Genomic DNA, 7,518 nt, shown 5'->3' with positions numbered 1-7,518 from the left:
CAGTTCCTGCTTTTCTGGGTTATCTCTTTATCTGCACAGCTTCATATTAAAACAATCAATATCTCTAGGTGCCTGCTGACCCCTAGGTTCTGCTAGGGCTTCCAGCATCCTCACCTTATAAGCCCTCTCTCCCTCCATGAAAACTCCCCAGAGAGGAAAGTCTCATCTCCAGTTCCATTGTTTTGATGAGTTTTCTTCAGTGCTGTTTCTCAGAATGTTCTGACATCATCAAAACTGACTAATGGAATGTTCAAGACACACAGCTTGGGTTCCCCTTGGATTTACAGCAGGGTCCCAATGTTTGTGCTTGGTCACCTCAAAACATTTCTGTTGGTCTTATAAAAGTGCACTGATTTGGGTTATGCTTCCAAAGGAAAAAACTATTTGAAACTAGGAGGGGGAAGCTGGGAAGCTGCAGCACCTTTCCTGTGCCATCTGTGGGTCTGTTTGTGCTAGCTGCCATCCCTCCAGCAGCCTATGTTAGATGAGCAGGGCTGAAGGCACAGCACATCACCCTCCTGTCGTTTGGTGAAGGTGGTTGGAGAGTGTCAGCTGTCTGCTAGGAACCACTGATATTTCACAGAAAAGCACTTCTGTCTGCAGGCACCAGGCTGCACAGGGACATCACAGAGAGCAGCCATGGGGTGCAGTGATGGGAGCTGGTTACCCCTCCACCTGCTCCCTCTGCATGTCCAATGGCTCTGACAAGCGTTCTCTCTTTGATTTGGTCTGTAGCATCCCAATGCATCCCCCAGAACAGCAGTAACTCCCAGACATCCACTGCAAAGTTCAGCTGACAGTGTCTCTGAGCAGAGACCCAGTGGAGCCCTGCAGAAGTACTAGTATTTTTAGAAACATTGCCAGGATGCTTGGCCTCTCTTCTTCTTCCTTTTCCATCAGCTGGAACCTCAGTGAGTACCTGTAGGGGTCAGAGTGATGGAGGCATCCCTGTAGGAGGATAAGAAGAAGGATTATTCTTGCTGTCTCATCTGATGACTTGTGCCACGATGAATACCAGCATGAGGAAGGGCAGTCCTGTTATTAAAGGCCTGACTTGAGACTTATAAAATCTCACTGGAGTTACTGGCTCTGCAGTAGGAGTCCTGGGTGAGTTTCAGAGTTCTCTGTAGCCCAGGCATATGAAATGACATTGGAAGTACAGCCCAGTCTCAGGGAGTGAGTTGGCTGCACATGCTGTAATTTTTCAGTGAGGAATTGTCTTTGCTTTCTTTATGGGACCTCAGTGGGGCAATTCAGCTGGGGGAATTCACTTGCAATTAGCTGGGCAGGTGAAAGAAAGTGCCTGGAGTGGTGAGCTGGGCCTGCCTCCTCCCTGACCCCGTGAGCTCTTACCCTGATGCACAGGGACTGCAGCCCTGACACTGCTGGGCAGGAGATGAGACCAGCACTCACTGTGCACCCTCTTCATTATTTAAATCACTTGTGTGTAGTGGAACTGGCCATGGGTTTTATTTATGCTTAGAGCAATGGAAAGGATTATTCTGGGGTTATTCTGCATTGCTAAGAGGCATCTTGGACAGGTTGAAAGGAAACATCCACATGGATGTTTCTCATAAACCCATATCAGGTGCTTCCCTCTGCATCAATGGTGCATGGGCATAAACAGAAATGGGTAAAATCCCAGCACAGCAACCCTGGGAGTGCTTTGCCATTTGATGTTATCCAGCTAAAATGTCTCCCAGCCCCTTTCTTTCATGCTCTGTGTCATCCATGCCAGGCTGAGCAGAGAAGATGGGTAATGCACCCATCAGACACAGTCCCTGTTCAGAGACACACGGGGTGATGGAGCATTAAATAAATCCCTTTCAAATCCCCATGCAATCACACAATCCAAGCCTAGCTCCAGCATGAGCTGTGGCCTCTCCCCTGGCTGGAGGCTGTCACTGGTGCATGCAGAAGAAGTGATGTCCTTTGGTTGTGCCACCACCATCCCCAAAGGGGAAGGGCAGCCTTAACCTCAGCCACAGACACAGGAAGAGCTGTGTGAAGGGGGTTGGGGGCTGTGTGGGGAGGGGACACCTTGGGGACACCCCACCTTTGGGAGCTGCAGTCCTCAGCAGGGCTGCCCTGGGGCTGCAGACCCGGGGGGAGGCTGGGATAAAGCAGCTGCCAGGAGAGGGGATTAAATGATTCAGTGTTTGGAGGCTGCTGCCTTATTTAAAGGACCACACACTATTTTCTTTTCCTATTCAGATAAGTCTGCTTTTAACAACCAAACCAGACAGAAGTCTTATTTTTGTTGCCTTCTCAGCTTCTTCATCTCATGGGTTAATATGAATGTTTTGGGCCACCATGTAGCTGCTAAGTGTCCATCCAGGTCTCACCATGTATGCTGTGATGATTATGGATTAATCAAGTGATACTTGACCAGTTCCTGCTGTCCTGCAAGTGGGTTTAGCTCATCTAGATTTTTATTAAAGTCACAGGGTGAAGCTGATGGCAGGATTTGGTCTCACTTGTTTGTTCTGAGAGTAACAGAGAAAGTAACAGCACAAGGATGATACCAGTGCAGGGACAGTAGTGGATCTGTTTGGAGACCACACACAGGCTGTGAGTCTGGATAGAGCTGTCACAGGGCAACATCTCTGTGTTAGGCATGAGTGTGGCTCCCCTTGGATGCTCCCCAGAAAAGCAGCACTTATTTGATGTCCTTCAGCCCCCAAAGCCTCCCAGCCATGCTGGGTTTGATGGGATGTGCCACATGGAGCCTGCACCTGCTGACATTGGCTCGTCTGGTGGTTCAGTGCTCAGTTCAGAGTGTGGGTCCTGGAGTTTGCCACCCATCATGTGCCCTGTAAAGGGGTGCCTCTGAAGCTGCGAGGGTTGCCTGGCTTAGCTGGTTCCTCATCTCAGTAAAGCTGTGGCTCTAGCAGCAGCCACGCTGGGCTACTTCTAGGTAGAAACTCACTCTTTTCAGTAAAGAGCTTGGAGACCTTATTTTTAATTTGCTGTAGGATTGGATGCTGTAAATGGTTTTGTTATCAGTGTGGGAATGCTCTGAGGACAAGGCTTTGGCAAGGGGACATACAGCCTGGTTCACCTGCAATGAGCAGGGAAGACTTGTTGCCATAGGGCTTATTCATAGAATCACAGAATAGTTTGGGTTGGAAGAGACTTGAAACAGCTTCTCATTCCAGCCCCCTGCCATGGGCAGAAACACCTTCCACCAGACCAGGTAGCTGCAAACCCCATCCAGCTTGGCCTGGAACAACTCAGGGGAGCTCTGGGAGGCTGCTGAGGGCTGACTTGCTCTGCTGTGGTGCTGCACACACCAAACAGTTTTTGATCACAGTTTTCCCTTGCTGCCTCTCATGGCACCCACTTTGGACCCATTTCAGTTCCCCATCACCTGTACCTCGTTTTAGATGGCTGGGAGAGTGAGGCTCTGGGTGGGCAGTGCTGCACCAAGGGCTGGGGAACACCCATGAGCTGCTTGTCCCCAATGTGACACACCATGGTGACAGGTCCAGCTTAGTCTCTGCTGGGCTGTCCACACACAGGAGAAGCTGTTTGTGGTGCCCTCAGTAAGAGCAGTGCTACCCACAGCATTTGTTTTGGGCTCATACACAAAAGGTCGCTGGCCACTGCTGAGAACACCAGGTTAAATCAATGGTCTGAAGAGATTTTTAGCATTTTCTTACCAAGTTTGACCCAGAGACTGAACTGTTTCTGCTTGGATAAAAAAGAAAACAACTTTTTTTCTGGGGAAGGAAAAAAGAAAGCTAGGTGAATGCTTCCTGGGCATCATAGCTGGCTGTGTGATCTATCCATCTTGCTAATAATAATGGACAGGGCTTTGCCCATCCCAGGGTTTGATGAGAGGCTGCTGTTTGCCTGAGTGCATTTGCTTTGCATGCAAATAAGAGGGTTTATTGTCTGTTGTTTGTTTTTCACAAAAAGTGCAGCTTTTTGCGTGTTCAGAATAACTGCTGCTGTCCCAGGAGCAGGCCTTGCAGGAAAGGGAAGGTTTAGAAACACCCCAGGGTTGGAAGCTCAGTAGCATCAGCTCTTCAGCAGGAGAGCACAGCACATCTGCTCTGAAACAACAGCACTGCAGAACAAAAGAGGAAGGTATTGAATTGATAGTTTGTTGTCATTGACATTTCTATTGATCTACTCTGCCCCAATGATTCCTTACTGCTAAAGCCAAAGGCCAGTGCTGGGAAGGGTCAGCACTGAAGGCAAAAGCTTTATCCAGATGTGCACCATGGTGCACTTTGCCTCAGACTAAACACAGCTTCTCAGTTGAAGCTCAGCCAAGATATTTCAGCTGGGCCATTCCAGGTCTGTTCACCCTGATTTTGCATGTCAGCTGAAGGACGAGGAGCCAAAGCCCACACCTCTGAAGTCACTGTGGATTTAATATGGTAATGCAGCCTTGGCTGAGCGCTGCTTGGGAGAGCAGAGCAGCAGGGATTGAATTACCTGCAGCATATTGGCTGAAATCTCCTATTCAAGGCCTGCAGGGGCTGGTGCAGCTCAGCTTTCCAGGGAGGCTGATAAGATCACAGCCTGGGGTAGCAGAGTTTTAGGTTTTAGTTTGGTATTCATTATATCACTATCAGAGATCAGGGTCCTGGCTCAATGACAAGCTGGATTTCAGCATGTGGCTGCCCCATCCCCTGGCTTTGGTGCAATGCCTTGCCCTGTGTCAGGTCCCTGGCACAGGTCCCGTGACCTGGACAGCCATCCCTCATTGACCTTTTGTTGATACACGGGGAGGTGCTGTCCACACCCCAGAGAAGCTGTAAAACCAATGCAAAAGAGGGAACGGGCGCCAGATGGCTTCTCTAGAAAACAAAGATTGGACTTTCAATAGTTTGTGTGTCTTCTACTAACTTAAAATAGCTCCTTTCTGTTTGTTGAGGCAAACAAGACAAGACATTAATATGCACATCCCAGCAGTAAATAGGTTTCAAGCAAGCTTCTGTAGAGCTGGAGGAGGATATTAGGACAGTGTGTTTTTCATCACTGATGTGCCAGCTAGCATGCAAAAGACTCAGAGTGCAGGAAAAGGACTGGAAAATTGAGGGGGAAAAAAAAGTCCTTCATAGAAAAAAGCCCTGTTGATCAATGCAAAGAAAATACTGTTTTCTTTTCTGGTTCCATGAGATCTGATGCTAAAAGTACATGTTTTGATGAATTGGTTTTGGAGTGGGCCAGGTACAGATGTGATGTAGCTCTTGAAATCAGGTGGAATGTACATAAATAAAATGCTGCTTGCATTGAACTATTCTGCTGCTTTCTTTTTTTAAGTTTATTGTTATTTTTCTGCCCTTTGATGTTGTGCGTTTATAACTACAGGCTTTTAGAAATTACATCTCATGGAAAAATCCACTGGGTTTTTCCACAAAGGAGTTAATGGCTTTTATGAAAAGATTTACCTAATGTGAGGTGATGTTTTCAGTCTCATGGAACCAGCAGTGAGCAGAGCTGGAAAGGAGAGCTGAAGCAGGAGTTGGTTCCATCTCTTCTGTGCAGGGCACAAGGGAAAATGAAATGGTTTGCTTTGTTTCATGCTTTGAGGTACAGTAAAGTAGATTTCAATAAAAAAAAACAGGAGGAGTGAATGAACAATTTCTTAATGTATCCAGTCAGAAAAAGAGAAACAACCACATCAATTAGACAAACCAGATTAATGCTCAGGGTGTGTTCTCACTGCCCACATAAAGCATCCACAGCCCAGCTTCTGCTCAAACACACCCTGATAAACCCAGGCAGTGACTGATCTATATTTACCTTCTTGATTTATGAGAACAGAGACCAGCAGGGACTCTGAAGCATATGATTCACTCATGTTTCTCCTGGTTTATACAAGTCCTGGTTAGGAAAGGCTGCCTGTTGCAGTCAGGGGAGGGGGTGAGGGAAAACCCCCTCCTTCCACCCCCCACTCCAGCTCCTTGAGAAGGATGTGCAGAGTTCATCATTGTCATCTTTTACATTCACAGCATCACGACTAATTAAAAAATGCTAATGCTTCAGTGTTTTCCCACCAGACTAATAAAAACAATTGGTTTTAATCCCCATTCCTTATTGCCATTCAATTTGTGCTGGTGCTGGGCTGGTGGGTGCAGCACTGAGAGCAGGGAACGGCCTCTGGGTCTTTCCCACCAGGAAGGATCAAGCTGAGGGACAAAGCTGCTCTGTGCTCCTTGGGAATGGTGACCAGTGGCTGCTGACCCAGAAGCTGCTCCTGCATGGTGGCACTGGTCACCCCAGGGGACAGTGGGGACCTGCCTGCACAGGAACAGCCCAGCAGCAGGAGGAGCAGGAGCACTGATGGCAAAGGAAGGGATTAAACCCAGGATCTATGTTTTAAGGAGAAATTTTAATTGGTCTTCTGTTAACAACTTTATTGTGCTGATACAGCATTATTTCTAATTTCAGATCTGAATGGAGACTTGGCCACTGATTTTAACATTACAGAATTTCCTGAGGTGCTTTTATTACACCGATAGGAAAAAGAAAAGTTGTGCATAATGAAATTTTGCTGTAGAACAGCAAAAATATTGTAGTGTGAAACTGTTATTTAACCACCACCACCCCACACTAATGTATGTACAAACAGGCTTCACCCAGCTGGAAATCCCAATTTCCCCATTCCCTGGGGAGCACGAGCTGCCTGATGCCCTGTGCCACACACGGTGCCTGACACCACCAGTTCCTCAAACACAATACAGATGGACACACCTGCAGGCAATTTTTATCCTCTTGTGCCCATACCAAATCAGAAAGTCAATTTATCCTGGGGCTTTTATGGAGGTTCTGGTGTTCAAGAATAGAGGAGGGAGCTCAGGAAGATGTGCTTTGCTGGGTATTCCATTCTTTCCAATTCCCACTCTGGAAATAGCAGTCTAGTAGTGTAATTTCCCTTTTCCTGCTGGCCATTGGTCTGGAGGTGTGCTGTGTTTCAACAGAGTTGCTGTGGAGCATCACTGGCCACTGCTGGGTGTCTGTGGAAAGGTGGATAATGAACAAGCAGCACTGGCTTTGTCAGTGTGTCTGTTTTCCTTTTTATTTTTCTAAGCAAGAAATCCCAGTGATTTGTTGACACAGAACAAGTAACAGTTCATTTGCAACTCCCCAAATGAAGCTAAATTATTCTGAATAAATTAAACATTAAAACAGCATTGGAGCAAACCCAGTCTCCTGATGGAGTTTAGCCCTGCTTGGAAATGCAGATGTTCAGCCTGATGGACTCCTCAAAAGTAACCAATATCAGCCCCTACCCACCCTCACAATTCCCTATCTGAAACACTTACCCAAGCCTATCCTCCTCTTTATATTTTTTTTCCTGTCTTTTCCATGACTTACAAGATATTATTCCCTACTGGCAGTTGGATTGTCTGAGTATTTCCCAGGCAGAGCACGCTCACCAGTGGAATACCAGCAGTGGGTCTCACCACAGAGCAGCCCAGCAGCTCAGCCCTGGACTGATGAAAACAGATGAGCTCTTAAATTGAAGAGTCATTTGACATTGTGCAGTTAAAGGAAATG

Source organism: Haemorhous mexicanus, chromosome 10 (genome assembly GCF_027477595.1).
Source record: "Haemorhous mexicanus isolate bHaeMex1 chromosome 10, bHaeMex1.pri, whole genome shotgun sequence".
NCBI classification, from domain to species: Eukaryota; Metazoa; Chordata; class Aves; order Passeriformes; family Fringillidae; genus Haemorhous; species Haemorhous mexicanus.
This window is presented reverse-complemented; position numbering follows the sequence as displayed.